The 25,316-nt window shown below is 44.3% G+C and overlaps 1 non-coding gene and 2 pseudogenes across 1 annotated transcript; all 3 read right to left on the bottom strand.

Moving 5' to 3' along the window:
• Positions 1 to 291: 291 nt before the first annotated feature.
• Positions 292 to 3,062, bottom strand: LOC136475521 (beta-1,2-xylosyltransferease XAX1-like; annotated as a pseudogene).
• A 2,622-nt stretch (positions 3,063 to 5,684) lies between these two features.
• Positions 5,685 to 5,867, bottom strand: LOC136478807 (U2 spliceosomal RNA; annotated as a pseudogene).
• Positions 5,868 to 10,451: 4,584 nt separating this feature from the next.
• LOC136478901 (U2 spliceosomal RNA) lies at positions 10,452 to 10,640 on the bottom strand. The gene has a single exon (XR_010764561.1). It is a non-coding gene; the product is annotated as a U2 spliceosomal RNA (small nuclear RNA).
• Between the last annotated feature and the right edge of the window lie 14,676 nt (positions 10,641 to 25,316).

The following is a 25,316-nucleotide window of genomic DNA, read 5'->3' as shown; positions in this document are numbered from 1 at the left end:
CATTCTGATGTGGTTTGCATTGCACAGCCGAACACTGGACTTTGGAGTCAAAGGCGCAAAGCAGTCTCGGCTCGGATGCACATTGCACAGCACAGGCCACGGGCAGATGGAATAATGCACAGCTGTAGCACATGCTCCAACAACTCTACTCCATGCTGGAGATCCTCAATTCAGAAATGGGAGCAAAATGCCTAGCAAGATTTGGTCGTAAGGCTTTTCGGTTGACTTATTGACAACATGATCACATTCCATGTATGTCAAGAAAAGATGAGTGTTCAGTAGAAGAATAAATAATGCCAAGTGAGGTGAACTCAAGTGAAGGAAGGAAGAAAGAATGAACATAATCCTTGTTCGTGTGTAGTGTATGCAGTGCACTTATCCAAGCTGTTCTCTTGTTACTACTACAGTTACAAACCAAAAAAGACAAACCGGCCGAAGACCAACCAAATTACCAATTTGATTGAAAGTTGAAGCCTCCCTGATTTCCTCTCTTTTTTCTAGCAATAGTACTGTACTTGGTAGGAGCAGCAGCAGCAGCACCAAGCCTCCTAGCTGATCCTGGCGGTCGGCAATGGCGAATTCATTCATTCGATCATTCCTAGGAAGAAGAGGAACAGGAACAGCCCAATAGCAACAGGAATCAGGGCCAGTCACTGCTGCAGCTTGTCGAGCGCCTGCAGCAGGACCGGCCGGAACCTGGTGAGGTTGACGGCGACGTCCTGCTTCATGATGGTCTGAGCGAGCGCCTGCCACCCCTGCGTGTGGAGCGACATGGGGTCCCTGAACACCGCGTGCTCCCTCGGGTACTTGTCCTTCAGGCTCGTCTCCTCCTCCCCGACGTAGTACTCCAGGTACCGGAGCTCCATCCCGGCGGCCGGCCGCGCGTAGAAGTTGGTGGCCATCCAGTCCATCTTGCCCCACGGCACGATCTGCACCACCACCGCCTCCGTCGGCAGGAACACCACGTTCGCCAGCCCGGCCCCGTGCACGCCCACCAGCACGTCCGCCGCGTTCACCTGAGCCGCGAACGCCGGCACGTCCGCGCCGGCCTCCGCCGATGTCACGTTGAACCCCAGCTTGTCCGCCGCCGCCGCCACCTCGTCCAGGTTCAGCAGCCGCCGCGTCCCCGCGCGCGAGATGATCAGCATCCGGGGACGCATGCCGGGCGCCTCGCCGAGCACCGCGGGCCGGTCGCGTGGCAGCGCCAGCTGCGCCGCGCATGAACCGGTTGAAGTCCACCATCGTCAGGTTGCGCGGGTTCCGGGTCGGGTGCGGCGACAGGATCAGGTCCCGGTCGCGGTACAGCCCCACGAACGCGCCCGCCGGGAAGCAGTGCACGTCGTCGGCGTCCTCGGCGTCGAAGTTGATCACGTCGTGGAGCGACATCTTCCGCAGCAGCGGCGTGTACTTCTGCACCCACCACGGCTTGTAGTTGGTGATGAGCAGCTGCACCTCGCCCTTGAGATGCGCCGTCGTCAGGAACAGCGGGACCATCGCGTCCACCATGTCGTGGAAGAAGTTGTCCGTGTACCCGGCGATCGAGAACACCACCGCCGGCACGGCGTGGTGCTTCGTGCACTTGGGCGCCACCTGCGGCGGAGAGGACCGACTTCACCGTCACCTCCGTCACGCCGGGCATTAAAAAGTCGTCCTTGCGGGCGTAGGGGCGGAGCCGCTTCTCGCCGCTCTCGTCGAACCCGCCGGCGCCGGACGGGTTCACCAGGTACACCGTCTTCTGCTTCGGGCTCACGCGGACGTCGCCGGATAGCTCGCACACGGTCGGCCGCGCGTACGGGAACCCCTCGTCCACGCCGTTCTCGTCGCACGTCATCTTGCCTTGGCCGCCATTGCCATCGTCCCCTTCTTTCTTATCCTCAGCAGCAGCAGCAGCTAGTAATTGAACACCATTGAAGGAGAGAACGCGTTAGATCTACGTCTCCATCTACTCGTATCGTACCAAAAACCTGGTATTAATTTCCAACGCCCAAATTTTGTATCGCCAACAAGGTTTTGGTCAAGTACAGAACTTATATCAAATTTCTGGTTCGTTGGCTGGCTCTGCTTTTTTTCTTTCCATTTAAAGTTGTGCGAGAAAGAAAAAGATTTCCTTTTTTTCAATCGAAGGAAAAAAAAACAGTAGGGAGAATAGCATACTTGGTTTGTTGGTGGGCTCGGCCGCCGCATTGTCGCCGTCGTCCTTCCTGGCGGGCAAGCCGGGCTCGTCGGACCCCGCCATGTCCTTCCTCGTGACGGCAGCTTCCGGCAAGCCGGGCTCCTCGGAGCCCGCCGGCACCTCGCGCGGATCGACGGGATCCGCGCTGTCGCCGCCGCCGAGCGTCTCTTGCGGCGGGATGGTCTCGGTCTCCAGCACGGACGGCTTGGACGAGGTCGGCGGCGCGTTCTGCATCAGTGCGGACGTGTTGGCCGTGCTGGCTGAGAAGAGAGGAGGAAGGAAGCTCGGGTTAGATTCGTGAGGAGGAGGGGAGGGGGAACAGAGGAATCGAATCGAAGCTAGTGAAACGCGCACGCACCGAAGACGGGGGAGTAGATTGCGAAGAGCTTGGCGAGGGAGGACGTAGGTGAGGAGCGCGAGGCAGCAGCCGGCGACGAGGCCGACGCCCAGCTTCTTGGGCTCGATCTTGGACGTGAGGCTCCGCATGAGGCGCGGGGGCAGCCGCCGCTCGGGGCCGCCGCCCGGCAGCTTGGACGACCGCGAGTACGCCTGTGGACGTCATGGCGGGCGGGCCCTGCGCTGCGGGCTGCGGCCGCACAGCTCAGCACCGGAGGACTGGAGCAGGGGGCGCACCCAGAGGAAGAGGAAGGGGAGCGAGACCGAGACCGCGCGGAGGAAGAGCAAGATGGGATCGCTAATGCCCAAGCATTTGTATGTGGGCAGGAAAAGGAAGTAAGAGGCTGGTGGGAAGGGGGAGGGAGTGCGATTGATGGTGTGCTGGAGCTTACTGGATGGATCGAGGATGGATTCGAGGTGGTGTTTGGTGATGGAGGGTAGGCAAGGCAACAGCTCCCGGCTTTGACGATCTGGGACTGCAACCTGGACTGCCCACCTAGCTGCTAATTTCTTTCTTGCTTGCTTCCTTTCTCACTGCTCAACAAGAGATAGATCTTTTTATTTTGTTTCCATACATGTGCCCACCCAATTTTCTTCTTTCTTAAGAGTGTGTTACATGTGGCTGTTTATTGGCTATTGGTTTGGGCTCCAATTCAATCATCTTTTGTTTAAATTTTAATAGTGGGTTTGGTGGTGAAACGGACAGCGTAGTAGCTGCTTGATCTGGGATCCAATCCAACTAACGCAAGGTATAATAAATAAAATCAATTAGACCTTACTAGTAGTTGGGAGGAGAGGGGATTGAGGTGGATGGAACGTCCAAACAAGCCCTTAGTTGGGAGGAGAGGGATACCCGTTATACTTGTAAACATAGTTCTAGGACCCACTCTATTTTTTTTTTCCATTTGGAACAGAGTATTCCGCTACCAGTCTACACTAGGTATCATATATTTTCTCTCTCTAATTTTACTCGTAATCATCATTCTAAAAATGCAAAGAGTTATACTTGTAGGATAATATATGATTCATAAGTTCATAGAACTGCAAATCAAATGTGGCCATGGCTTGTCCCCGACAAGGCCTTCGCTCCTCCCCCTCGCGGCGGCGCCATGGATGTGGACGTCGACGCGGCCCTCCCTCCCTTGCACTTGTCGTGGCACGGCAGCTCTCCCACGTGGCCATGGAAACGGCGGCGTCGAAGACTAGGGTTTTCAATTTTGGTTTTAGAAATATTTCAGTCACCACCGAATTCCAAGAATTTCGGTCCAATTTTTTTTATATTTAAACATAAAGTATGTTTTTTCTAAATTTTTTAGATCTATAGAAATAAAATATTAGCATGATTTATGACTATACATGGAAGAATATGCAACATAAACAATAGAAAATATAAGTCTATAGTTGTATAGCACACGTATTAGTGTAATACGAAATTTTGAAATTTTATTTCGGCCGCCACTGAAATTTCAAACCCTAGTGGAGACACACCTCGGTTTTCCTGAGCTAATCAACAGGTCGTGCTTATTGGACCGACAGGGCCGCCTGGGCTGACGGCAAGGCACGGAGCCCTCTTTGCCACGGCCCGATGGCCCAACGTGTCGTGTCTGGCCCAGTCTCATCGGCCCATGCTTTCACCGTGCTCGGGTCAGGCGGCCCGTTTGGGCATCTATATCTTCTCTAGAGCTCCGTTCTGTGCTGAGCAAGGCTAGACACACACTGACACGCGATGGCTTGCAAATACACTCTGTTTATCGGTTTCTAATTTGTGTAGTAGCCTGCCTCCACCATCGATATATACCTCCACTCTGCTGCAGCTAGCCAATCTCAAAAAATGAAGCAAGGGCATGCATGAGCTGTCGTTCTAGAGATGCGCTCCGATGCTTGCACGCTACGCCTGCTCTGCTCTTACGTTACATACGAGCTCGTGCTTAATTGTTCCCTAGAAACGCTTGACTGGCTGCAAAACCATCCAACAACACCGTCAAAGCTGTAACACAAAGGAAGATAGCAGTCCGGTCTATAGATATACTACCATTTTATAGTCTATATAAGTCAATGCATGCCGTGCTTTGTGCTGATGCCGTGGACACCAAATACAGCTAATATATAGTCCCTACTAGAAGAACGTGATGCTACCAGGCCAAGGTGCAATGCAGTTAACACAATGCAGCATATCTCTCATCTTTGTATTAGCCTTTTTTTTTAATCTAAACTGCTCAAAGATCGTGGGCATAATTGGTTGGTTTTCAATTATTGCCCAACCAAAATCATGACATGCCAAAATTTTTAGCCATCAATTGGTTCATTGCCAAAGAATTGGCACACCAATGTTTATGGCTAAAGTTTTGGCAAGTTTCTAGAAAATTCTTAAACTGCATAAAGAAGAAAAAGTGCTTCCTATTATTGATATGACGCTACCTATTATTGCTATGGCAGTCAACCAAATGCACACCTATGTTTTTTTGCTCTAACTTTGACAAGCCTTATATTTTTTCTCTAACTTTGACAAGCCTTAATATTGGCAAGCCTAAGTTTTGGCTTAGCATGATTTTGGTTGAGCAAAATTTAGTAGCCAACCAATCAAGCCCCATATAACTATGCTTTGGCTTTCAAGAAGCCCTTTCAATGAATTCAGGTGGACATTGCCCTGGCACATAACTGAAAGGTATATGCCTTCCCCGTTAATCCTAATCAAAAGACAAAAAAAGAGAGGAGAATACTATCTTTAACAGTAGCTGAAAGAGTTCCATTGTTGGACATTGCCCTGGCAGGCTGGCACATAAGCAGCAAAAAAATCAGCCAGTGCTCTACAAAATGTGCAGACTAGTGAGTAGTGAGGTTTCAACAATTTAGTAGTGTACGTGACCTCTAATCTAAATATCCAAAATGTAGGACATGTCATAGGCCCAACACATTTTTTTTCAGGTACAAAGCCCATACAACAGCTTAGCGTGGCCCAACACATTTTTTCAGGTACAAAGCCCATACAACAGCTTAGCGTGGTTTTCATGTCACAGGCCCAACTAATATTTTGCTGTGATCTGACTAGGGCTCAAGCACAAAGCCGATCCAAATGTAGCCGCACAAAAATCAACCAAATTTTATTTGCAATTTGGTTGGGTGCACCAGCTCGAGCAATAATGCAACGCCTGAGCCACACTCAAAGGCTCTAGTGGCAAGCCACTATGGTGAGCCCTCTCCCACAAAAAAAAAAAAAAATTTAATATCAAGGTGGACGAGATATTAAACTGATAAGAACAGATACTATACATCTTAGCCAAAAGGTCGAGAAAGGTATGAGTTGAAACGAGGCATTAGGTCTCGAATTATACCATTCATCCGGCTTTGGTGTACATGTGCTTCAGTCGGCGAGCGGCTAGACTAGGACACGCTTGACGAAATCGAGAGGTTATGACACCGAAAAAATTAAATATCGCCCTTGAGACCCGTCTCCATTGTTGTTGGATGTGCATGGGTGGGTGCACTGCAGGAGAGATAATAGTACATTGTCTCTGTCCTGCAGTGCACACGTCTCCGTACACATCTAATGAATATAAAGGGGGCACATGCCCTCGAGGGAAAAAAACTACATCGCTCCAGCACCAGCTCCTGTCCCTCACCAACTTCCTCATCATGGCCTTTTTCCCTATGCTCACCAAGCGCCTCTTCCGCAGCCGGTGGGAGGCCAACGTCGCGGTGCGACGGAGGCAGGAGGAGGTATTGGTCCCTCTCATCCATGCCATTGCCACGTGCAGGAACAACGACGACACCAGCCCACCAGGGTTTGGTTCCCACCAAGCACGAAACAACCAACAAAGAGAAGCATACCTTCCGTGTGTCAGATCGTTCATCAAACATTTATTCTTTGTATTCCCTCTCTGAGTCATTTTTTATGTTTGACTAAATTTATAGCTAAAAAAAGATACAAATGTTGAGCATATTAACAAAATATATTTTATAGTGTATCTAATGATGCTGATTTGGTATGTAAATATTTGCACTCAATTTGGTCAAACTTAAAAGTGTGACTTAAGAAAACTCTAGAAATTGATTTATTCAGAGACTCTGAAGGAATAATAGTCACAATGTGACAAATTATACCACTCCTACACAGCTATTGCTCAAACATGCAACCAAGCACAATAGAAACTTCTCTTTAATAAAATAAAATAAAATCACACCACCACCACAGAAACTTCAGTCATGCATGCAGCCGGAAGTTTCTCTACAGGACTAAGTTGACTAATTTTCCAAGTGCATACATACATATATATCTATATCTATATTTATATCTTTTATAAAGAAAAACCCCACTAGCAATTTATCTTCCCATGCAAAGTGTCCATGTCAGCATCCACTAGAACATCTCACTAGCACATTCAAACTATCTCGCAATGCAGAGTGTCCACATCAGCATCCATTAACACATCCAGCTAATACATGCCATTATGTCTTCATTCAAGTTATTCAACATTAGCAAACCACATCATTTACTAACAAATATTTAATTGTCCACATCAAAATGCTAAAAATCATTCACTAACATGGATTAATGATATTTATTCAATTATATTAGTAAATATAAGTAGTATAATTTCATCAATGATTTCTACAGCAACGCGCGGGGCGTTCTTGTAGTATAATTTCATCCTAACTCGGATACGGACAGATCTCAACCCCTCTAAACGGATTTGGTTTCGAATACGATCAGAAAATATCCATACCATTTTCATCCCTACGTGCAGGTGCGGTAGGCACCAAATACAACTAATCTAGTCCGTAGAAGAACGCGATGTTACCGGGGCCAAAGCTTAGGTACAAAAGCCCATAAAAATGCTTAGCCTGGTTTCCATGTCACAGGCCCAACAAATATTCTATTGTGATTCGGCTAAGGCGTCTATTGTGATTCGGCTAAGGGGCAGGCAGGAATGACGGAGCCAGAAAAAAAATGATAGGTGGGGTAAATTTCAATGAGAAAATAAACTAAAAAGGCATCGTATTCACAACGCACCGCACTCACATACTATAATCACACAAATCATAGAAAAACGCTGCAATCACACATGATGACGAAAAATAGACGAGAAATACAAGATGTTACCTCAAATTTGAAGAATAAACTAGTTCTTGATTAGTTGATCCATATATTGCAAATTACAAATAACAAAGAATGGACGAGCATCCGGACATGCGCCAACTCCTACTCCTCCTCTCCTCCTTCCTCCATCGCCGGGCGCAGCCAGCAGCCTGCTCCTGCTCGGCACCTCGGCGGGCAGCGGGCGCACCTGGGCACCTGGCGGCGGGCGAATGGGAGCTGCCGCGTCTGGGGCCAAAGGATGTGACTGAGATTGGGATTGGGGAATTGGGGACTAAATTTGGGCCCTTATTGGGCTAAACTACTTAACTACACTGCCAAAAAAGGCCCAGCAAGGAGCCGGAGCTCTGCGTCGTCGTTCATCACCGCTCTCCTTGCGTCGTACGTCGCCGCTCTGCCTCGCATGGTCGCGTCCTCAACAGCCGGTCGCTGGACGCCGAAGATGGAGAAAACACAGAAGAGGGGGTCCGGGGGTCTGATGCTACGGCGCCGGTAGCTGGGGCGGCCGCCCCAACCCGCCCCTAGGGCAACTCCGTCGTTGGCAGAAAGCCCGATCCTAATGTAGCCTTGTAGGTTGAGGCTTCCTTTTATTTATCTAAGCACAAAATTATTATTTTTTTGTGTTATAAAAAACAAAATTTTATTTGCTATTTGGTTAGGGTGTGCTAGCTCGGGCAATAATGCAACGCCCAAACGATACTTGAGGACTAAAGTGGCAAGCCACTATAGTAAGCCCTCCCCACAAAAAGAATCTCCTATAACTAAAAAGAACAAAATATGGATATTTTTTGTGCGATATTTATTTTGGTTCGTCCGTCTGTCCCCACCTACGATCCCCGTCTGCTTTGAAGGAAATAAATCGATCATCTGAGGCCACATGCATGGAAGAAAACAATAATCATGCACCGCGCGATAAAAAAAGAAACTGTCATCCCTGCGATCCCCGCCTGTTTTGAAGAAAATAAATCGATCACCTGAGGCCACATGCATGGAAGAAAACAATAATCACGCATGGAAGGAAATAATCATGCGGTGCCCCTCTCTCGCTCGGTCAGATATCTTTCATCTCCACGTAAACCGGATCATATGGCATTGTCCATAATTTGGAGGGTTTTAAATTTAGGTTGGGTGCATAGTAGGCCACCTAACTTTATTCTTGCAACTTCTACCTCTTTATGTGTTAGTCTTTGCCAATGGTATAATTTGTTCGCAAAGCTCAAGCATGACAATTGGCAAAGATTAAGCAAGATGACTCAATAAGGTTGGTCCTTAATTTTAGTGTTTCCAGCATGCAAACCTGAAATTAAAAAGTGATTGCTCTTTGAGAACATCAGTGGTGCCAAATAAAAGATGTGTAGGTTATACATGGTGAGACTGGTGAACCTTCTGCAATTTCCTAAACGAATATTCCCACCATTAGTATATAGGTCCATTCCCCTGCGTTTCTTCGTGCCCCTGTTAGCATATAAAATGAAAGTATTGTTGTGTTCATCATGACTTTCAGTTGACTATTTTCATTAGCATATACTTCCTCTGCCCTAAAATATAAGTCGTTATAGGATGCGTGCAGGTTAAACTTTCTCAACTTTAACTAGGTTTGTAAAAAATACGTGCAACATTTATATCTCCAAATAAGTTTATTATGAAAATATATTCAATGGTCTATGTAATGATACTAATTATGTATTATAAATATTAATACTCTTTTATATATAATTTGTCGAAGTTAAAAAAAAGTTGATTTCTCGGAAAGCGAGAATGAATTCTATTTTGAGACAGAGGGAGTATATAAAAGCAGTGTTGAAAATATTTTAACAATCAAGTTCGTCTCTGTCTGATTAATAAGCTTAGACATCATAATGGTATAAAAAATTCGACTCTCATGGACACCCTCATGAATCAGTGCAAAGGATCCTAATCCTATAGCATACATAAATGACAACCTTAAAGTTATGATATTTTCAAAGGGTGGACAATAAAGACCATCTTAGATGTTCTGACATTATAGTATATACGTGCAGGCACATAGGCATGGTGGTGCAAGTAAGCAGCCAGCAGAAGTCAAGAGTTAGGGGGTGTTTGGATCCCAGAACTAAACTTTAGTCCCTGTTACATTAAATTTTTAGATATTAATTAGGAGGACTAAACATGAGCTAATTATAAAACTAATTACATAAGTTGTGGCTAATTCGCTTGCCAGCGCCGTGTACAGGATGGTATGAAGTTATGATGGAACTTATTCATGGATTTGTTGGCGCACGAAAGAAATGGATATAAATATCTCTTCCTGCCGGTATAAAAAATAATCTTAGCCGTATCACGGAAAGATCTACGCAGTAGAGTTTGTGAGCCTGCGACGCTACGCTCTCTGTGACTATGTAAATTTCACGAACTTAGCTTTTTGGATTAAATGTTACTTTAACGTCGGTCATATACTTTTACAGTATTGTTATCTTATCGTGTGATTCGTGTGTTTTTAGTATAAAAGTTTAGTTGTCCCATAGCAACGCACGGGCATGAACCTATTTGCATATATACTCAAACCTGTGTGTACATGCTTATATGGAGATGCAACAAAATTTATTCATGGAATTATTGACGTATGAAAGAAATAGATATCGTAGAATTCTTTTTGCCGATATAAAATATTATCTTAGCCGTATCACGATAAAGTCTATACAGTAGAGTTTGTGAGCCTACGACATCGCGCTCTCTGTGACTGTGTTAATTTCACAAACTTTGCTTTTTAAATTAAATGTCACTTTGACGTCGGTATTTAATTTAATAGTATTGTTATCTTATCGTACGATCCGTGTGTTTTTAGTACAAAAGATTTAGTTGTCCCGTAGCAACGCACAGGCACGCTACCTAGTAAATTTATTAATATCGAGGAAGACACATGATCCACATATCATATATTAAACTGATAAGAACAGGTACTACACTTGATCTTAGCTAAAAGGTCGAGAAAGGCATGAGATGCGAAGAGGCAGTGGGTCTCATTTTGTACCCTTGCTTCGGCTGAGCTCGCTCAAAGCTGCCTAGGTGGGACTAAACAGAGGCAACATATCAGGTGCAAACCAATCAACCTGTGTAAGCTTGAAAACTATGAATCAGAGCCACTAGATGCTGATCCAATGGATGGGGCGACCGGTGGGACTATTTTGCGCTTAAACCCCTCACCAGTCAGTCTTTTTTTCAAAAAACCCCTAGCAATTTGTGGCAAAACCGCCTAATCTAATGCCTTCCAGGAGTGCTTGTCTTCCATTAGACACTAAGTACTCGAAGGAGATCACTAAATCACTCGGTTCTGTCGAGCACACCCTAGGGGAGAACCCGAAAATCTACATTTTCACCATCAGGATCACAAATGAGAGAATAAAGCTTACATCATTCTCAACCATTTTTTACATCACTTTTAATACAACATCAGAGTATAATATTTATTAATATAACACCAGAATGAAATCATACTATCAGAGTTATAAATAATTTAATTGAACAGCGGAATATAAACATGTGATCAGAATTACAGCAGAAATAAATATCTAATCATGACATGATGAAGTATTAATAAATAAACTACGGCAACAGATTATGGAACTTTCATTTATAAAAGTATTTGGTGAGAGTTATAGTAACAACTACGATCGCAGCGTAAGGAATCCTCGCTGAGCCCACCTGGAGGTATCCACACACAAGGGTCAGCTCTAGCATTCACCCGCCACCTGCAACAGGGGGAATAAAACCTTGAGTACTCAATTATACTCAGCAAGACTTACCCGACAGGAGGAAAGAAAAGACTCCAAGAATATACAAGGCTATCTGGCTTGTGGGTTCATTGCATCTACAGGAAGCATTACTAAATGTGCGTCCTTATATTTGGTTTTTCTTAATAGCCGCAATGGTTCATTAACTAACCAAGTAAGCACATATACTACTTTCAAGCAGGTGGTAAGCAATCAAATTTCCATTTTCTTTTCATCTTTCATCTTTCAATTCTTACTACGATGCTAGGCATAAAACAAGCCATACCAGATTGCCTGACGATTCGTGAATCAATGCCCCCAGCTAGGTACCCCGAAAATACACGCCCCGCTTGTACCCAAGGCACAAGCAGGACCAACCCATCACTCTCCTATCCTGGGTGTCTAGGTCCCCGTCCAAACTTGGACTCCAAGCCCCCACATCCTGAGTCCCGAACTCCATGTGGTGCAAGGACCTCCACCATCCTTGCCTCCAATCAGTCGGTCTGGAAAGAGCCAGATCCGCGACAAGAGAGCAACAAGTCTTCCAAGCGCCCATACCCAAGTATGTGCTCGGGATAATATGTCTGTGACTTGCCTTGATGGCTTATACACCGATCGGTCCTTAACCGATCAGACAGGAAAAGCAGTGTAACCAAGCCATGCCCCGCGTCTACGGTGACACAACCTCTTACACCCACCAATATCCAAACCATATCCCTACCTGGTCACCATTTTTCCTTTCCACCATTTATATCTTTCAAGTGATAATAATCCAGTAATATATTTCCTATCTCTCGCGAGTGACAGGCAATCATTCGACTTCTACCGGAGTCCTGTAGTATAGCATTCTACACGATCCTGTCATACTAGTAAGACTCCTAGGATAAAGATATATATATGCCAGTGGGTTTCAATCAACTCCTTAAAACTTAATGCACAAATATAATTTAAACTACAGAAAAGTAGGGTTATGCATCGGGGCTTGCCTAGGTAAGATATATATTAAAAGTTAGTATCTGCATCTTTAGATCATCCACCATCTGAATAGAAAGCCCATTGCATCCTCTCCTGAAGAGAATACCATTACACCATCTTCGGATTCCCAATCATCCTTCAATTGACCTGTTGATCCATCGTCGTACGTATATGATATGCAATGCGATGCAATGCAAAGACATAATTAATCGATTGCAACGATGACTTGTAAAATGCGATTTATGCCTCTCAAACTAACGAGCTAGTTCTAACGATGACCATACTTGGCTACATATACACGTTGTCGGATAAGACGCTATTTCCCCAATAATTATTTTCGTTACATAAACCCAAGTTGTTGCTTTATTCAACGCTATCGATTTAATCATTATTCAAATTAGAGCATCATTATCTACCTGACAAACTAACTATTATTGAGCTACAAAAAGTTCAGTGAGTACCTAATAATGCTAGGAGCCTACTGTAAAGATTTTAGATCCAACAATATTACCAATTTACCATAACAATTCCTACAAGTTCATATTTTTATAATGGTAAGTACCTTAAATTAATTATATAGCTCCCAAAAATATTATCAAACTATGTGAACAAAATACACTATTAGATAGATCATGATTTTTGGAACTCAACAAAACTGGTTTCACTATTTTTTTGGACAGCTACATAATTTTATATTGATTTTTACAAATTTGTTCCTGAGCTAAATTAGCTAATCGTTTTAGAAATAAAAAAGGACAACGGCCATCAGCCGGCCCAATAGCCCATTCGGCCAGGCCCAGCGGCGAGCGAGCGGTGGCCTAGGCAGGCGCACGACCGGCGTGAGCAGCGGCCCAGACGGGGGCGCACGTGGCCCATCGCGGGAATGGGCGCGAGCGGCCTAGCACGACATGGCCCAACTCGCACATGCGCGACCCAGACAGCAGTGACGATGGCAATTTTGCAAAACGGCCCCTTGCACTTTCCCTAATCACACCGAGATCCACGAGCACTATTCAAACGAGTCACGTATTTGCAGTAAGGGCCCTATATAAATTTCTGTCTTGGATTCTTACCCTCTTCTATCTTCACAAAGCAGAGCACGACACAGGGCATCGACCGGCGGCGGCGGCAATGGTGCATTAGGTCTGGGGAAGGCACGACGGCAATGAACCACCCACCGGCGAGCTACCCGAGGAGCCTGTGCGACCACGCTAGGCCGTGGCAAGGCCCGAGTGGACCCCAGGCAGCCTGCCCATGAGAACCGAGGAGGCCAGGCACACCGGCAGCGGTTACGCCGGCCAGGTGAGTGCGGCAGGACGACGCGCGGTGCTACGGCAATGTGCGTGCGGTGGTCCTAGAGGCTCGGGCATGCGGGCACGGAGGGTGCGGCAGCGATGCAGGGCATGGGCGGTGACGGCATGGCACGGTGTGCACGCACACGTGGGGGCGAAGAAAAGAAGGAGGAGGACATGGCGGGACCGGTGGTGCGGCTGGCACCGAGGTGGCGTGGAGGGGTGTAGCACCGAGCTCGGGAGGGGCAACGACATGGACAACTGTCTAGCACGGCCGAAGGGAACCTGCTACACTTGTGCACACGCGCGACGACCGAGTGACGGCGAGCTGTGGGGGAAAGTCACGAAGGCAAGGAAGAGCAGCACTGCGGCAAGGCACCTACACGGCGTGGCCCCAAGCACCTCTAGGTGGCAACGGGCTTGGCCTAGGCAGTAGCTGTGGCATGCGTAGGAGGTTCCTAGGAGGTGGGGCAGCACGGTCGGGACAGTGGTGGGGGCGGCCACAGGCACGAGTAGCGGGACAGCGGACCGACGTAGGCCGAGACACGCAGCGATGGTGGCCTGGGGAAGTACGTAGACCGGTAGAGCATCTGAGCTTGGGCGGCTATGGGTGCACGGGAGAGGCCGACATCGGCGCAGACAGCCCTAGCATGGACGCGGCACGGAGGAGAGAGGAGGGGCGCCGGTGGCGCGGTGCGCCTACGCGCGCGAGGAGGGGAGGAAAAAGGAGGGCGCTGAAAGCTCTAGTTTGGTTTTGGTGAATTGATGAAATCCTAAGTGCTAACCTAGTTTATCAAGTGATCATGAGATAGGTAGCACACTTCAAGTGGAGAAGCTAATGAAGATCATAACATGACAATGGTGATGGCATGGCGATGATCAAGGGCTTAAACTTGAAAAGAAGAAAGAGAAAAACAAAAAGCTCAAGGCAAAGGTATAATTTGTAGGAGCTATTTTGTTTTGGTGATCAAGACACTTAGAGAGTGTGATCACATTTAGGATTGATAGCCATACTATTAAGAGCAGTGAAACTCATATCGGAATGCGGTTATCAAAGTGCCACTAGATGCTCTAACTCATTGCATATGCATTTAGGATCTAGTGGAGAACTAACACCCTTGAAAATGTTTGTGAAAATATGCTAACACATGTGCACAAGGTGATACACTTGGTGGTTGGCACATTTGAGCAAGGGTGGAGAAGTTAGAAGTGAAATGGAGTTGGTCGCAATGATGCTGGCGTCGGTCAACTGACCGGATGCTGAGTCGCTCTGCGACCGGACGCTGAAGGGTTGCGTCCGGTCGAGTGGTCGGTCGGCACAGTAATTAGGGTTAAGCACTGGACGCTGGGCTGTGTCCGGTCAAGCATGACCGGACGTGTCCGGTCGGCAAAAACACGTTTTGGACCTTTACTGTAAACGACTGGACGCTGAGGGTCCAGCGTCCGGTCAGCTTTGTCGGAGCGTCCGGTCAACTTCTCGACCGTTGAGATCAAACGTTCATAGTTGAACGCAAGAGACACGTGGCCGCCATCGGGCGACCGGACACTGAGGAGCAGCGTCCGGTCAGTTGGACCAGAGCGTCTGGTCAGCCCGTGTCATGCCCAGTGAAGGAGTATAACGGCTCTATTTCATGGGGGCTTCTATTTAAGTCCCATGGTCAGCTATGGCTCACATCTTTAGCTATTTTCGTTGACATAGCAACCTTGTAAGCCTAGCCAAAGTTCTCCCACTCATCTCCATCATTGATTCATCATCATAGTGAGATTGGGAGTGATCCAAGTGCATTGCTTAAGTGATTGCATCTAGAGGCACTTGGTGTTCGTGTTTCACTGTGGATTTCGCTTGTTACTCTTGGTAGTTGCCGCCACCTAGACGGCTTGGAGTAGCGACGATCGTTGAGCGGAGGGTGGTGATTATCTTCGGCTCTGATCATGGTGATTGTGAGGGGTTCTTGACCTTTCTTCGGTGAAGCATCAAAATGTACTCTAGTGGATTGCTCGTGGCTTGTGTGATCCTCATCTTGTGTTGGTTGTATGGCACCCTATTGAGGGTTTGGCGTGTGAAGCCAATTAGCACGTGAACCTCTAAGTGAGTGAATCGCTACAACGAGGAGTAGCTTGACGGCAAGCAAGTGAACCTCGGTAAAAAATCATTGTGTCCATCATTGATTCTAAGGTGATTTGTCTTCATTGTTATTCATCCTTGTGATTGATTGGTTTCTTCATCAACACGACAGTATAACCTTCTTGATCACTCTCTTTACTTTACCACAAACTAGTTGATAAGCTCTTTAGTGTAGCCAGTTGTGAGAGCTTGCTTGCTTGGTTGGTGTGGCTCTTTAGTTAGCCTTTGAGAGCATACTAACATAGGGTAATGTCATAGCTTTTGTGTGAATATACACTATCTAAACTAGAATTATGGTAGGTGGCTTGCATTTTGAGTAGGCTAGCGCAACACTTGCTTCGCCTCATAATTGTCTAACCATTTTGTTAAGTGTTGTTGTAGAAATTTTATTAGGCTATTCACCCCCCTCTAGCCATTAGGACCTTTCAAGTGGTATCGGAGCTGAGGTCACTGTTATTTGAGGCTTAACAACCTTCGGTGTTAAAATAGCTCAAATCAACAACACCAAGAAGTTACCCTAATTTAATGGCTCCAACTATCCCTATTGGAAGGCCAAGATGAGAACTTATATTAAGTCAATCAATAGGAAGGTTTGGAAGGTGGTAGAAACAAAAATTAAGATTGAAGATCTGGAGAATTCCACCATGGCCAAAGAAGTACTTCTCCAAAACAATGACATTGCTCTAAGTGCTATTCATGATGCAATTGATGAAAGAACATTTGAGCAAGTCAAAAATATTGAGATGGCTCATGAGGCATGGAAGAAGTTGGAAGAATCATTTGAGGGCACTCAAGGGTGCAAAGGCTTACATTCTTAAAGAAAAGTTTGCAAGCTTAAAGATGAAGGATGATGAGAGTGTGCCGGAGATTTTCCATAGGCTTTAAGTGCTTGTCAGTGATCTGAAAGCACTTGAAGAAGAGGTGAAGGATAAGGACTTCTCCCACAAATTCTTGAGATGCTTGCCTTCAAGATTTGGTACATTGGTCACCATTCTAGTGAGAAGCGGTTTGGACACCATGACACCAAACCAAGTGTTGGGAGATATAATAATCGATGATACATATAGAGATGATGATGAGAAGGAAGAAAAGAAGGAAAAGAAAGATGAGAAGAAGAAGAGCGTGGCATTCAAAGCCACATCATCCAAGGGCAAAGCAAAGCAAGAAACTTCAAGTGAAGAAGATGAATCTTGGGATGATGATGATGATGAGAAGATGGCTCTATTTGTCAAGAGATTTGGCAAGTTCATGGTGAAGAAGGGCTACCGTGCTAGAATAAAGAAGTCTTCATCCAAGAACAAAGAAGAATCAAGAAGATGCATCAAGTGTGGAAGCAAAGATTATCTTGTTACTCAATGCCCATACAATAGTGGCAATGATGATGACAACAAGAAGAACAAGAAGAAGGACAAGAAGGAAAAGAAAGAGAAGAAGGACAAGATGGCCTTCAAGAAGAAGAAGGGTGGTTCTTATGTAGTCACTTGGGATAGTGATGCTTCCTCAAGTGATGATGATGATGATAGTGATGATCACAATACCACCAAGAAGAAGGCTCTTGCAAGCATTGCCATTAATGAGAAGCCTTCTCTCTTTGAATCTTCATCATGCTTCATGGCTAAGGCCGCTAAGGTACAATCTTGTGATGATGAAAGTGATGAAGAACTTGTTGATGATAATGAACATAAAAATGAAAATGATAGTGATAGTGATGATGATGAACCTACTAAGGATGAATTAATTGACATGCTAGAAGATGCTAAAGAACACTTCAACATCAAAAGAAGGGAATGCAAAAACTTGCGTAAGGAACTTATAGCCCTTAAGCAAGCCTTTGATGAGCTCAATGCATCTCATGAGAGGCTAGAGGAAGCCAATGAGAAGCTTGGCAAAGCTCACAAAAAGCTTGAAAAGGCACATTCCTCTTTGCTTGATGAGCAAAATAAAAAGAAGCATGTTGAAACTTGCAATGTAGGTTTAACTTATGATATAATTGATACATCACTATCTATGCCTATCATTATTGCTCCTACTAACCCTTCTTGTAGCACTTCCAATTCTACCTCATCTAGTAGTGATGGTCTCACTTGTGATACCTCACTAGTAGTTGAGAATGAGAACCTCAAGAAGGAGGTCACTAAGCTCACTCACACCTTAGCTAAGGCTTATGGTGGTGAGGACCGCTTGCTTATATGCTTAGATAGCCAAAGAGCTTCTCTCTATAAAGAGGGATTGGGCTATACCCCCAAGAAAGGCAAGGCGGTCTTTGCTCCTCACAAGACTAGTTTTGTGAAGAACAATAGTCGGTTTTGCACTAATTGTAAGCAAGTGGGTCATAAAGAGCAAGAATGCAAAAATAAGAGCAAAAATGCTAATGTATCCTTCATAAAGCTTGATTCATGCTATATGCTTACTAAGGGTACAAATGGTGTGAAGGCTAAGTTCATTGGTAAACCATGAATGGGCTCAAAGAAGAAAGTCATTTGGATACCAAGGAGCCTAGTGACTAACCTTCAAGGACCCAAGCAAGTTTGGATACCTAAAAAGAATTGATCTTCTTTTGTAGGTCAATTATAAAGCCGGAGGAAGGCATTGGGTTCTTGATAGTGGGTGCACTCAACATATGATCGGTGATGCAATAATGTTTAACTCAATCAACACCAATGGCAGTGATGATTATGATAGTATCACATTTGGTAACAATGGCAAAGGCAAGGTCAAATGGCTTGGTAAGATTGCAATATCTAATGACATGAGCATATCCAATGTATTGCTAGTTGAGAGCTTGAATTTCAATTTGCTATCCGTGGCTCAATTGTGTGATCTTGGATTCAAATGCATATTTGGAGTAGATGATGTAGAGATCATAAGTGTAGATGGCTCTAACTTGATCTTCAAAGGTTTTAGATATGAGAATCTATACTTGGTTGATTTCAATGCTAGTGAAGCTAAATTATCTACATGCTTGTTCACTAAGTCTAGCATAGGTTGGTTATGGCATAGAAGGCTTGGTCATGTTAGAATAAAACAATTGAATAGATTGGTTAAACATGACTTAGTTAAAGGCTTGAAAGATGTTGTGTTTGAAAAGGATAAGCTTTGTAGCTCTTGTCAAGCCAGCAAACAAGTTGGAAACACCCATCCTAAGAAAAGCATGATGAGCACTAGTAAAGCATTTGAGTTATTACACATGGATTTATTTCGGCCAACACAATACACTAGTATCGGTGGAAACAAATATGGATTTGTGATAGTGGATGACTACACTAGATACACATGGGTATTCTTTCTAGTGGACAAAAGTGATGTGTTTGCAACATTCAAATCATTTGTCAAAGGCATTCACAATGAGTTTGAAACAACCATCAAGAGAGTTAGAAGTGACAATGATAGTGAGTTCAAGAATACTAGAATTGATGAGTTATATGATGAATTTGGAATTAGACATCAATTCTTGGCCAAGTACGCACCTCAATCAAATGGCCTTGTTGAGAGAAAGAATAGAACACTTATTGATATGACAAGGTCTATGCTTAGTGAGTACAATGTGAGTCAATCCTTTTGGGCCAAAGCTATCAACACGGCTTGCTATTGTAGCAACCGCCTCTATTGTCACTGATTGAAAGAGAAGACACCATATGAGCTATTGAATGGTAGAAAACCCAACATTGTATATTTTTGGGTTTTTGGTTGCAAATGCTATATCTTAAAGAAAGGCACAGGATTAGGCAAGTTTGACAAGAAATGTGATGAACGATTCCTACTTGGTTATTCCACTGTAAGCAAAGCATATAGAGTTTGGAATTTAGATAGTGATACTCTTGAGGAAGTTCATGATGTTGAATTTGATGAAACCAAGGGTTCACAAGTAGAGAATGAGAACTTAGAAGATGTTAGAGGCATTCAATTTTCAAATGCTATGAAAAACATGGATATTGGTGAATTGAGGCCTAGGCAAGTGAATGATGATGAAGATGATCAAGTGTAAGTGCTCTCTAACTCAAATATGCAATATGATATAAATCAAGTTAGTTCTAGTGGCTCTCATGATAATGAACAAGATCAAGTGGCTAGTACATCATCTCAACCAAATGATCAAGCAAGTGCAAGCAATCAAGTTCCAATCCTCCAACCAACAAATATTGCAAGAGGTCATCCTTTGGACACTATAATTGGTGATATTTCTAGAGGTGTACAAACAAGATCAAGATTGGTATTATTTTGTGAGCATTTCTCATTTGTGTCATCCATTGAACCAAAGAAGATAGATGAAGCTTTGAAGGAAGTTAATTGGGTGAACGCTATGCATGAAGAATTGAATAACTTCATAAGAAATCAAGTATGAGAATTAGTAGAGAGACCAAAGGGACATAATGTGATTGGAACCAAATGGGTCTTTAGAAACAAGCAAGATCAAGATGGGATAGTAGTAAGGAACAAAGCAAGATTAGTAGCACAAGGCTATATACAAGTTGAAGGTCTTGACTTTGGAGAAACATATGCCCCGGTTGCTAGATTGGAAGCAATTAGAATCTTGCTAGCCTATGCTTGTGCCCACAACATCAAGCTCTATCAAATAGATGTTAAGAGTGCATTTCTAAATGGCTACATCAATGAAGAAGTATATGTTGAGCAACCTCCTGATTTTGAAGATGATAAGAAGCCCAACCATGTATACAAGTTGAAAAAGGCATTGTATGGCTTGAAGCAAGCACCTAGAGCATGGTATGAGAGATTGAGGGACTTCCTCCTCTCTAAAGGGTTCACAATGGGTAAGGTTGACACCACTCTTTTCATCAAGAAGATTGGAAAAGATCTATTTGTATTGCAAATCTATGTAGATGACATCATATTTGGATCAACAAATCAAGATTTTTGTGATGAATTTAGAAAGATGATGGCTAATGAGTTTGAGATGTCCATGATTGGATAATTGAGTTACTTCCTTAGTCTTCAAATCAAGCAATTAAAGAATGGTACATTTGTGAGTCAAGGCAAGTACATCAATGACATGATCAAGAAGTTTGTCATGATTGATAGCAAAGTCATTAGCACACCAATGGGAACCAATGACAACTTGGATAGTGATGCAAGTAGAAATATGGTGGATCAAAAGTTGTATCGGCCTATGATTGGAAACCTACTCTATGTGACCGCATCAAGGCCAGATGTCATGTTTAGTGTATGCATGTGTGCAAGATTTCAAGCCTCACCAAGGGAAAGTCATTTGAAGGCTACAAAGAGAATATTGAGGTACTTGAAGCTTACACCAATTGTTGGTTTGTGGTATCCCAAAGGAGCAAAGTTTGAGCTAGTTGGTTACTCCGACTCGGATTATGCAGGATGCAAGGTTGAAAGGAAGAGCACCTCAGGCACATGTCAATTGTTGGGAAGATCACTTGTTTCATGGTCATCAAAGAAGCAAAATAGTGTTGCATTATCAACCGCCGAAGCCGAATACATATCCGCCGATAGTTGTTGTGCACAAGTACTTTGGATGAAGGCCACTTTGAGTGACTTTAGAATCAAGTTCAAGAAAGTGCCATTGCTATGTGACAATAAGAGTGCAATCAAGTTGACAAACAATCTGGTTCAACATGCAAGAACAAAGCACATTGATGTACACCACCATTTCATAAGAGATCACCAACAAAAAGGGGACATTTGCATTGAGAGTGTAGGCACCGAAGATCAACTTACTGATATATTCACCATACCATTGGATGAGAAAAGGTTTTGCAAGCTAAGGAATGAGTTGAACATATTGGATTTCTCAAATATGTGTTGATGCACCTCCACTCATATGACATGCCTCTCCTTCGAGCAATCCAAGGTAAAAGTTGATTGGCATGGCATACATCCTTGCTAAGGACATGTTTAGTGCATCTAGTCACATTTTCAATCTTATTAGGACCTTTCAAGTGGTTCTATTTTATTAGGCTCATTCATGAAAATCAAATGATTTTGATGTCCATATGGTATCACTATTGCTTCTATACTTGACTTGATCTAGTGATGGCATATGACATGTTTATGGGCTTATAAACCTAGTATTTAATCTAGAAAATGAGCTATAAGTGTTTAACTCAACATGTTACAAGATAACCCTTATTTGGAGGTGTGAAGAAGCTTGTCCTTGGATCAAACCGAGTTAAATATCTTTGGTAAATGATCTAGACTAGACCAAATTTGGGAAAATAATCCTCACCCCATTGATTGACATTGATAATCTCGACCCTACAAGTAATACTATCTATATTTAGAACCTTTGTGGTCATTGATGACAAAGGAGGACAGAAACAAAGATAGTAGCAAAGATAGTGAAAAAGGGGAAGAAATATCATAAAGAGAGTGAAACATAAAGATATCTTGATATATGACATAGGGGGAGAGATATGACAAAGGAAAGGGATCAATTAAAATTTTGAGCACACAAGTAGGGGGAGCAAGCTCATGAACTTGTATGGTGCATTTGAATGTGTATTTCATATGTTTGCTTACATGGCACAAGTATTAAATTTAAACATCCATCATTTGATATGTTTGCTTGCATGGCACAAGTATTAAATTTAAACATCCATCATTTCATATGTTTGCTTGCATGGCACAAGTATTAAATTTAAACATCCATGCTTGTGTGATGAATGTTAGTTGTAAGATTAAATGATGAAATGGAATCACTAGATAACTTTCATTCCCAAGTAAGTCTTTACAAGTGGTATCTTTTCAAAGTATGTTTCCAAGTGATATTGAGCTAACCATGGTGCTAAGGATGGTATATTGGTGCACTCCGATTGGTATCACGCTTCAAAGGTCCATCTTTTATACCTTAGCATTATTTGGTAGACATTGACTCCTATATTTCCTATCTAAGCATATGTGCAAGCTTCAATCCAAACTCTTAGCACATATGTAGGGGGAGCAATTGCTATCATTTGGGGTTCATGAAACTTGTCCATATCCTTTTACACATGGTAAATATGCTTGGTCAAGCAACATGGATTCAATTGAATTTCAATTCATATCTTTGTATAAGGGTTGTCATCAATTATCAAAAAGGGGAAGATTGAAAGCTCTAGTTTGGTTTTGGTGAATTGATAAAACCCTAAGTGCTAATCTAGTTTATCAAGTGATTATGAGATAGGTAGCACACTTCAAGTGGAGAAGCTAATGAAGATCATAACATGACAATGGTGATGGCATGGCGATGATCAAGGGCTTAAACTTGAAAAGAAGAAAGAGAAAAACAAAAAGCTCAAGGCAAAGGTATAATTTGTAGGAGCTATTTTATTTTGGTGATCAAGACACTTAGAGAGTGTGACCATATTTAGGATTGATAGCCATACTATTAAGAGGAGTAAAACTTGTATTAGAATGCGGTTATCAAAATGTCACTAGATGCTCTAACTCATTGCATATGCATTTAGGATCTAGTGAAGAACTAACACCCTTGAAAATATTTGTGAAAATATGCTAACACATGTGCACAAGGTGATACACTTGGTGGTTGGCACATTTGAGCAAGGGTGGAGAAGTTAGAAGTGAAATGGAGTTGGTCGCAATGATGATGGCGTTGGTCAACTGACCGGATGCTGGGTCGCTTTGCGATCGAACGCTGAAGGGCTGCGTCCAGTCGAGTGGTCGGTCGGCACAGTAATTAGGGTTAAGCACCGGATGCTAGGCTGTGTCCGGTCGGCAAAAAACATGTTTTGGACCCTTACTGTAAATGACCGGACATTGAGGGTCTAGCATCCGGTCAGCTTTGTCGGAGCGTCCGATCAACTTCTCAACCGTTGAGATCAAACGTTCACAGTTGAACGCAAGAGACACGTGGCCGCCATCGGGCAACTGGACGCTGAGGAGCAGTGTCCGGTCAGCCCGTGTCATGCCTAGTGAAGGAGTATAATGACTCTATTTCGTAGGGGCTTCTATTTAAGTCCCATGGCCAGCTATGGCTCACATCTCTAGCCATTTTCATTGACATAGCAACCTTGTGAGCCTAGCCAAAGTCGTCCCACTCATCTCCATCATTGATTCATCATCATAGTGAGATTGGGAGTGATCCAAGTGCATTGCTTGAGTGGTTGCATCTAGATGCACTTGGTGTTTATGTTTTGCTGTAGATTTCGCTTGTTACTCTTGGTGGTTGCCGCCACCTAGATGACTTGGAGCAACGAGGATCGTTGAGTGGAGGGTGGTGATTATCTCCGGCTCCGATCATGGTGATTGTGAGGGGTTCTTGACCTTTTCTAGATGGAGCACCAAAAGGTACTCTAGTGGATTGCTCGTGGCTTATGTGATCCTCATCTTATATTGGTTGTGTGGCACCCTATTGAGGGTTTGGCGTGTGAAGCCAATTAGCACGTGAACCTCCAAGTGAGTGAATCGCCACAACGAGGAGTAGCTTGCTGGCAAGCAAGTGAACCTCGGTAAAAAATTATTGTGTTCATCATTGATTCCGAGGTGATTGGTCTTCATTGTTATTCATCCTTGTGATTGATTGGTTTCTTCATCAACACGACGGTATAACTTTCTTGATCACTCTCTTTACTTTACCGCAAACTAGTTGACAAGCTCTTTAGTGTAGCCAGTTGTGAGAGCTTGCTTGCTTGGTTGGTGTGGCTCTTTAGTTAGCCTTTGAGGACACACTAACATAGGGTATTGTCATAGCTTTTATGTGGATATACAATATCTAAACTAAAATTGTGGTAGGTGGCTTGCATTTTGAGTAGGCTAGCGCAACACTTGCTTTGCCTCATAATTGTCTAACCATTTTGTTAAGTGTTGTTGTAGAAATTTTATTAGGCTATTCACCCTCCTCTAGCCATTAGGACCTTTTAGGCGTGAGAGAGAGCGCAGTGATGACAGGTATGGTTCGAAGCGGACTAGGGCACAGTAGCGGAAAGAAGGTGCAGCACAGAGAACTTGCGCGCGCTCGCGCAAGGTGGGAAAAAGGAAATGACAGCGGGCTAGGGAAAAGGGAGGGAGGAGCAGGGTGGTGCATGCGCTCGCATGGGGAGAGACGGGCACCGACGGCGTAGCCATGGTAGGAGCGCCGTGGTGAGGGTGAGCTGAAGAATGAGCGGATTAGGACACACGGGGCAAAGAAAAAGAAAGAGAGAGAGAGAGAGAGAGAGAGAGAAGAGCAAGAGGACACGAGCGTACGAGGCAACAGCGCCAGCTGGCCACGGCTTGGAAAATCGATCAGAGATGGAGATAGACAGAGCAGAGAAGGATGGGGAGGATTTGGCCTGGCCCAAGGTGGCCGACAGAGCATGTCGGTTGGCACGGACAGCTCCAAAGAGGTGTGCCAGCACGCGGTCAACTGCAACAGCGACGCGGCCGGCAATGCGACGACGTCGAGAACAGGCGAGGTAGACGGGTCGAGTAGCAAGGACGAGTTCCAATACGTTACGAAGGGACTTTAGGATATTTTTGAGATAACATCGCATCGTCAAACCAACCTACGAACTACACCAAACCAAGGTACTCGCCGAGAACCATCAAGCTATAC

The sequence above is a fragment of the Miscanthus floridulus genome, chromosome 8, assembly GCF_019320115.1.
Source record: "Miscanthus floridulus cultivar M001 chromosome 8, ASM1932011v1, whole genome shotgun sequence".
NCBI lineage: Eukaryota > Viridiplantae > Streptophyta > Magnoliopsida > Poales > Poaceae > Miscanthus > Miscanthus floridulus.
Note: the sequence above shows the minus strand (reverse complement) of the source record. Positions and strands in the feature narration are given on the sequence as shown.